Here is a 9,071-nt window from a genome sequence, read left to right as displayed (position 1 = left end):
TGCCTTGTGCTATTGCATCAACACAACCTTATGAAAAGGTGTTCTTAATGCATGCTATGCGGTCTTGTCTATTTTTACTCGTATTTTTATATTCTATATATGTATATTTATAAATATTATACGAATTTATAAGAAATTCCACAAAGACACTAAGTCATACACAGTTGAGCTGTTCCCAGTTGAGAACAAGCTGAGGCAGAAGTGGTAAATTCAAGCGGCATTTATTTTACTTTTTTTAAACTAAATATTCCCCTCAAATCCCCATCATTACAGTCCTCCTCAAGGTAAGATTTCTCCCTCTGCTGACTGAATGTAGTATTTCTACATACTTGATCTCTGTAGTTTGTCGAATCCTGTAAATTCAGAACAGATTTGGTATTAAAAAGCCAAATTTGAGGAAGGCTCAAGCAGCTTCCCCCCTAATTTAGAGAGGTAAGTCCTCTTGCAAGGTAGTGCCAAAATAAGCATGTCAAGTATGATGCATGAAACAGGTTAGAGAAACTAGCTGCAAAGCTGGAGACAATCAGACAGACCAAGACACAAAAGACTAGGCTCTAAAGGAACTGGTGATGTGAGATAAACTAATAAAGCACAGCTTTGAAACTATCATTAGTCCTGATGTCAGTACAGATAGATACTTCCCACAAAATCCAGGGGAGGTGCTATTCATTAAGGCACTGACCAAAGACCCAGGTATGAGGTCTTTCTGCTAAGCTGATTTCATTCCCAGCTGTTTGCCTTTTCTAAAGGCTTACTGTCCTAGGTTGGTGTTAAACTACCTAGTGCTTTCATCAGGCTTTAGAATACAGAACAGAGGTTAACAGTTTTAACTCTTACGAGTTTATTTTCAGGTTGAACTATTCCCAAGTACACAAAGGTTCACTCTGCCAGGCAACTTAGCTCTTGTTATTGGTGTGATGAGAATAATTAATTTAAAATCTAATATAACAGTTTGCATGTTCATAGAAGAACAGCTGGTTCTAAAACATCTCAGCTATCTCATAAAAGTCAGGAGATTTCCTCCCCCCACACCATTGTATCTTGTGACAGGTAAATATTACAACAAAAAGTTACACATTTAATTTTTATATTCAAAACTAGACTGAGCAAGTCTAAGGTTTCTGTCTTAAGACAGGAAGGGTTGCTTTTGTAACAAGTCATCTTACATTCATTTTTTCTTTTGTTCCACCATACCAGAGTACTGTCAGTTTTAGACTTGCTGTTTGATTTACTTATTGTAGTTCCTAGCACTTCATGCCTACACACTAAGAACAAGTTAGAGGAAATACTGCATATAGCTCCCTAAAAAAGAAGCCTGAAAAGACCAGATTTTAAAAGAAAGACTGATTAGCTCTGATTTGTAACTGATATGGCCTGCAAGAAGATCAAGCTGTTTAGGTCTTCTTGCATACCATTTGAAAGGTATGCTCTTCATGAACAAGAACTGGTGAACCTCAAGACTCAAGAGAATTACCTTCAGCACAAAGAAAAGCAGGAGACATCCAGAGATCTGCAAGCCTCCTTCACTCTGAGGCAATGTCAATGTCATACTGACTTAATTCAAAGACTGCAGAAGAACTTCTTGGAAGAGTTTTACATATTAGTTGACATATTATTCAGAAGAGGTGCAAGCAGCTCTGCCAGATAGAGGCCAGTGCAGTATGCTGTTCTTCCCCAGGTCTACCTCACTGCCCCAGCTCACTCAAGTAAGGGAAATACAGTGTATTTCTGTATGCTCTGCCTTTCCTTGTCTTTCCAGCTCACATTTGAAAATTAAAACTGTAATTTCACAGCATAAGAAACAGAAGGCAAACAAGGAGAAAAAAGTCTTTTTCTAATCATAAGCATTGTAACAGCAGTCCTCCCTCTTCTTCATTTTCATACTGCCCTTTTGCAGCATTATTTACACAGTCACCACTCCTTAGAAAAAGCTTTTCACGCCCCAGCTCCAGCACAGCACTCCCGCTGCCCTGCATAACACCCTGATGAAGCAATTACAGCTGCCAGCCAGATTAGCATCACCCGTCATGTTTACCTTGGCTCTCAAGAACGATCCAAGCTGTGACTGAGCAATTGATGTAGCCATCTACATTTCCCCAAGGTTTCCATTCCCAAAATCTCAGTGTTAAGCTCATATTCAGAAGAGTACAAAGTGCAGAAAGAATTGCTGACCATCTGCAGACCTAAGCACACATTCAAAGCTCCCTCCATGCACTAGTACTCAATGTATCCAACCTGGCTCTGAGACCAAGGGACTCAAACTACACATTGATCTGCAACTAATATGTACCACCATTATACCTACCCAGACTGTTACAAATTATGTATCCTGCAACACTTCAATATTTTGTACCATCCACAGCAAAATTTCCCTTGCAGTAATAGTTTCTAACCTCATTCTCCAAAAATTCAAAAATTTGATCGTTAAATGGTAAACCAACAACAACAAAAACCCTGAATACCCTGTATAATATCTGAATACTCTGAATAATATCTGAATATCTCAAACATGCTAAAAAGTTTCTTGCTCCAGCCTGAAAAGAGACGGTCAGTTTGGCTTAGTCAATTGACATGTTCATGCTACACACATTCTATGTGTAGCAAGACATAATTTACACACTCTTCTATTTTTCTTCCCAGCCCCCTTTCCAAGAATATATACAGCAAAGATACTCATCAACATTTAGTATTATTCTTGCTTTAAATTTGTCATTACTCAGCTCTGTATTGTACCTGAACTGTCTCATTTAAAGACAACACCTTTCCTATTCAGTACATTAGCTTCAACAAAATATTAAGCTCACTAGCTCTACTTTCATCTTTGTCAGAAATACAGAATATTTTAGCCAGAAATAGTAGGAAATGACCAGTTCTTTCCTGCCTTCTAACTTAAAAGCCACAAACTGACTACTGAAATGTATGAAGTACTATAAAGCAAAGCTTGCTTAACTTTTTTAATGTACATTTTTATATATACACACACAAAATGATATTGCCTGAAGGGAAAAAACCTGAAAGAAAACAAGTTGCCATAGAAATAGTGACAACAGGAGATGAAAACAGTGTGACTAGGTTAAGTGAATTTAAATACTTCACTTCCATTACAATGCTGAACACCGAAATACTAGTTTGATTAGATGCAATAAAGATTTTGACATCAAAACACTTGTTCAACAAATGTTTTCTGCATTTTTCTGGAAAACTGGCTATGGAATAACTTAGGAGACACTGGGCAGGACGCCCTTCAGGTCACAGCACAAGGCACTATATTAAGCCCCCCAAATGACCACTAAGGTGCCTACAAACCATGCAGAAGCTCATGAGGTGACAGCATGCCCAGTCCGGGGAGGCGGGGGGGAAGGTGGTGGGAAGGTGGCCCCCAGCCACGGAACTTGTGTTCCATGATCCAAGAACGAGCACATTCTTGGAAATTAGTTTAAAGTGGCAGTTTTAAGGGCTACCGCATGGGCTACAGCACCCGTATTTGCCTAACGTAACAATGAAAAAAAGTCTTGCAGATTACAGAGCTCTTGCAAAACTCAGCACACGGGTGCAGTAAGACTGAGGCAGTATGTGGTACTAAGGGGTTACAACAACAAGCCATTACCCAATGAGTAACTCCTCAAAGCAAGCCTACTTCAGCTGGACTTTTGGTTACCAACTCAGACCACCAGCTGGAAATTTGGAACCCTTTCCACAGATGACAGCAGTCAGTCACTCTCCCTCTCCTCCGGAGCAGCCTCTCTGTTTGGGTTATATAGTCACACTCCTCAACCAAGTAAGCAAGCCACTCCAGAGTGTTTTTGAAGCCAGTAGTAAATTAGTATAAGGTGCATGGAAATTAGGAAAAGGAATGTAGCCCAAGGAACCCCTTCAAGAACCGCTTTGTGAAAGCATCATTTATCTGGAGAAGAACACCATGCTGCAGTCAGGAAGTATCTGCTGTGTTTGTCATTCTTATACTTCTTCCCTCCTGGAGGATCTTCCCTGCAGCAAACCAAACTTAAATCAGTCTCAAGTCTGAAGTCAAATAATATCTGTTTTATAACCTTAGACACATTCAGGTTGTGCAGCCCACATTTTCAGCTAAACCCCTGCAGCTGCACATACACCCAATTCAGTTGCTATTCTGTTTGCTGAGTATCTGATATGGCAACACAAACCTGGGTTCATATTTACGGTTCGAGTCTACAGTAAGGAACAAATGAAGATACAAGATTCCAGGCATAAGACTTCCTGGGTTTATGAACTCAAAAGCACAGTGTGCTTTTTTTTCCCAAAACAACAACTGTTCTGATGAAACAACTGTTAACTCTCCTTACACATGTTCCTAGCCTGACTATTCCATTACTCTTCATTTCCCCACGTTGTAATAAACAAAGCCCCAAGGAATAAGGAAATTGGTATTTCTCTAGTGTTCTTTCATAGAAAGGTTAAGTCAATTAGGGTGAATTAAAGATTCAGGAAAGCCAAGACACTGTTTTACCTACTACATAGAGAATTTTTAGCATGCTGTGTAGGAGACAGATCAGATAACTGCTGAAGAAAGCTCTTTGGCCTAAACCATCAACCCTGAAGACTTGCACACAATAGCCCAATTCTGGATATAACAACACTACAGAGACATTATGCTTGTCCATCACATTCAGCCTACAATTGATTTTTAATACTTCACACTGTTTGTTCTTTCCTAAGAAGTATAGTAACATTTCAGGAAAGTCTAGTTGGCTGCAACCTGTTACACTACAGATGTCCTTACTTTACTTCAGCTCAAAGTATCTTCTAGGAAGTCCATTTAATTCCTCTAGTCTACTGCGTTAACATATCATTCTATTCAGTTCAAATACACAAATCAAGTTTAAACAAATAGCTATATATAGACATTCACTTTCTTGTACGTAACAGTTCAGATCTCAGTAGATATCAAGGAGTTCATCTACAAAATTCTTTCACTTTTTGCAGTAAAATGCTACTTGCTTTCATACAATAATCCATATTGTACTTTAGCTATTAAACAGACTTTGCACTTCTATCTTGTGTCTAGGTTTTTTCTAATAAAATTTAACCAATTAATATATCCAGTTTGATTTAATTGGTATCAAATGATCTAACACCACATACTACATTACTTAAATTCTTACAGATTTCTTACATTTCATCTGCCTGACACTCAACTACTTGGAGCTAGGTGACAGACAGGAATTGCTGTTGCATAAGAAGTGACATTTGCCTTCATATTACGACACTTTCTTTTATGAAGCTAATGTTTCAATATGAGGATCTCCTTACCTTATCTGTTCCTCCACTTCAAGCGTTAAACTAGCAATTAATTGCTTTAATACAAACACAGAGCCTCCTGTGAACTGCCACACCTTCCTCAATGCAACAGGCTCTTATTCTTCTGATTTGTCAAGACTCTCTAGTGGCACCAGCCCTTTCCTTCTTGGCCCTAAGTTTCCACCACGTTAAGCTCAGCAGTCAGCTATAGCAGGATGCAGTTTAGTGTCAAGTGTTGCTTAAACACTGTTGTCTAGAGAATCAAGTGTTTATAACAAAGATTGCTCTGAGTATTGGTGGTAAGATATGAAGCCTCTTCGATGTTACTTGTTAAATTCAAGTAGTATCAACTCTATGAATTAATTCATGTTGCTGCTTAATAAAGTCATAATCATTACTAGCAACTACAGCAAGAATTGCAGAAATCTATATGAAGATATGGCAACATTAACACATTTCCCTGCACAATTTGAGTGTGAACTTGATACAGAGCAGGTGGCGGCCTATGCACCCATCCCTTAGTTTACCCTGGATAACAGTATGCCCATAATAATCAAGAGATCCACAAGCCTCTCTTCATGCTACAGGAAAAAGCTTCTCCACAAAGAGAGAGGAAAATCGGGAAATCCTGCCCTGCTTTCTTTTGCTCAAGGACAGAAAAATTTTAAGCCTATGAGCTATTGAGTCAACATTTAGTTACATTCAATCAATACTCACTTTTACCAAAGGCCAAATTGTTTAAAGTTTTATTTGAATAAGTTATAATACAAGCTATTATGGCAAGATTAACATCAGTGCATGCTCCACCTCTGAGGCACTCTTACTTTCTAGCATACATAACAGTTACTCTGGTACAACTGTTCTAGGGAGTTGTAGCACCTTGCTGTTTTCAAAGCGGTACAAGTTGAACACTTCACATAATCTTCAAAATAACTGTATGTAATTTTTTTAACTCAAGTCTCACCAGCAAAGTGAACTTACTAGTAACCAGTCAACAAAAGTAAACAGCATAACATAAACGTTCAGAGAAAGTAATTTCAAGGAAGAGTTTTTTTCCAACTCAATTTTTTTTAGTAAGTTTTTCAGCATGTAAGGCTTCAACACACATTGTATAACTATGATCCTGATCTTCCACTACAACACTGAATTAAAATACAAAATTCAAGCCACGAATGCCACCAAGAAATAACATCTCTCTACTCTTATAGTACCTAAGACTTCCCTCAAGAGGATGCTCACATCGGTATAGAGTCACTTGTCTTCTTAGAGGGCTTTTCCAATCTCAATAACTATCATTTTAAAAAGTAGGATGTGTATTACAATCTTTAAACACATCAATTTGCAAACACATTGTTTAGCCTTCAGAGACATTTTTATTTGGAAACAGGAACAGTTAGATGAGTACCCACAGACTCTCAGCCAATTCCACATACTCTCCTCCTTCCCCTCATCAGTGATGAATAATGCCTGGATAAGATCCCTAACAGTCTGGTCTTTGAACTATCAACAAGAAAGCCACATTTCTGCAGGTCACTGCCCAGTAACTACTGGATAAGCAGTCAGAAAAAAATTTCTGTGATCACAGACATACACCTAAAGTACTACAAATGGGTTTTTTTGTCATAGGAAGCCTTCTACTTTGCAGAAGAAATGCAACATGAAGAGAGTGCACCTAAATCCGGTACAGCGTCTGTAGCTTTGACACCATTTCAAACACTATAGGAAAGATGCAACAGGCATAATGAATGAAAATTTTGCTTAAGACACATTTGACTGCACCTTTTCTAGGAAAAATTAAAGCAATAGTTCAAAAGAGGCAGAAAAGCTGAATCATCACACAGATGACTGCAAGAAAAAAAAGCATCTGGGTTTGGATTATCCTAATGTTGCTGACAAAAGCCATGCAGTATCACTGTACCCATCTAAAGGTCAGTTATTTTTACCAGATTTTTCAATCAACCTTCTAGGTCTCATGAATAGATCAACCAGCTTCAGATTAGCTGGAAGTCACTAGAACAGGACTCGTGTTCATCACTTGCTGCCTCCAAATCAGCATAGGCAACAGAATTGTCTTTCTCCCCCACCATTCACTTCAAAACCTGGATATTATCCTCAAACACAAACTCTAACTAGATCCTTACATCCAAGCTGCATTTAAGTATCAGAATTTTCACATGCAACATCTTAAACATATTTCAACCATATCTCAGATGCTCAGAGGGAACCTTAAGGTAGAGATACAGCTCTCTAAGGTTGGTTTGCTTCTATACATACAAAAAAAGCTGGGCTCTAAGTACATCGAGACATTCGTAACTGAAGTGCGGATCAAGCTTTCCAGCAGCTCCCTGACACTTCCACAGCAAAGCATCCAGTACTTGTGTCATTTTGATCATAAGCTCCTTGAAGCAACATAATTTTTATTCTTAATCCAGAACAAGTTATTTAGCATAAAAATACCAATCCATTATGATCCTATAGCAAAGTCTAATATGGGAGAGAAATGTCAACAACTTGTAGAAGTACAGGTGCTAAATTCACTATCCCTGTGTTTCCACAGAGAAAGAACCTATCCCTCAGGTCACATGTATCTTCACAAAAACCTGTTTCTCTTGTTCTTCTAGGATGCAGTAACTGGCCGTAGAAATTTCATAATAATCCATTTAAAATAAATCCCTCAAAACTAGCTAAACTGATATTTTTTCAGAAACAGCGATTTCTTCCTAAAATCAAACCAAAGATGACTCAATATAGAAGGCACCAATTTTTGGAATGACCCATTTCTCCCAGTGAGCAGCACCATTTGACATGCCTCTTGCAAGAGCATCAAATCCCCCTCAGTGAGAACTTAATGCTTTCAAAGTTGTTAACATTTGACTACATGCCCATCACATCCCAGTCCTCCCAAAGCAGGCAAGCACAGCTTGTGGCCCTGGGCCACAAATAGTCTGTTAGAATAATTCAGACTGTCCCTTGCTCTCTTCTTGAAAAGAGTTGAGAGCAAACCACTGGCTAAATTGATTTTCCTCAAAGGAGCAACAATTCTCTTATTCACTACTTGCTCTATCCGACACTTTACCACCTCCATACACTAACATACTATTCCCTGTATGCAGCTCAATAGGGAGCACTAGGTTCTAAATCTTAAAATGCTCTTAACAGATAGCAAGCCAACACACATATAGAAAATCCACAAATCATAAAACAAATACAAGTCTGCTCCAGCAGAAAGGCTGGCCTCATGATGATAAGTTACATGAAACTATAGCATGGTATTATAATTGTAGCACTTAAAAGAATGTACTAGAAAAATAAATCCAGAAGCCAGTGACACAATTTTGAACTAGATAATTTACTATTTGTCTCCTCTTGGTCTCACGTGACCTGAGATTCCTCACTATTAAATACGGTAAGAAACAAAAAAGGTAGTTAATATGCTTAAAACTATTAATTTCTAAGAAACTTGAGTTAGAGCCTAATGTACGAGTGCATTTTTGGCAGCATTCACATAAGGTGAAGGTTCCACACCTCTGTGAACAGAGCAGGACTGAACGCCCGTACACAAGCCTTGCTTTTCACATGCGCTGCATTCTTCACCGTAGCAGTCTCAAAGTATTTTACAAACATTAAACTTCTTCTCCGGTTATTAAGGTGACTATGAACGACCTTCCATTTCAATACAATCCCACTTACTAGAGAAACATGCTGAAGACCACCTTCCCTCGGTTTCATCCAGCCCCTACGGTGGTGAATCACTTCAGCACTTTACCCGCCTTTGGGCTTAGCCTCGTTCTTCT

Source organism: Cariama cristata, unplaced genomic scaffold (assembly GCF_000690535.1).
Source record: "Cariama cristata isolate BGI_N322 unplaced genomic scaffold, ASM69053v1 scaffold1784, whole genome shotgun sequence".
Taxonomy (NCBI): domain Eukaryota; kingdom Metazoa; phylum Chordata; class Aves; order Cariamiformes; family Cariamidae; genus Cariama; species Cariama cristata.
Note: the sequence above shows the minus strand (reverse complement) of the source record.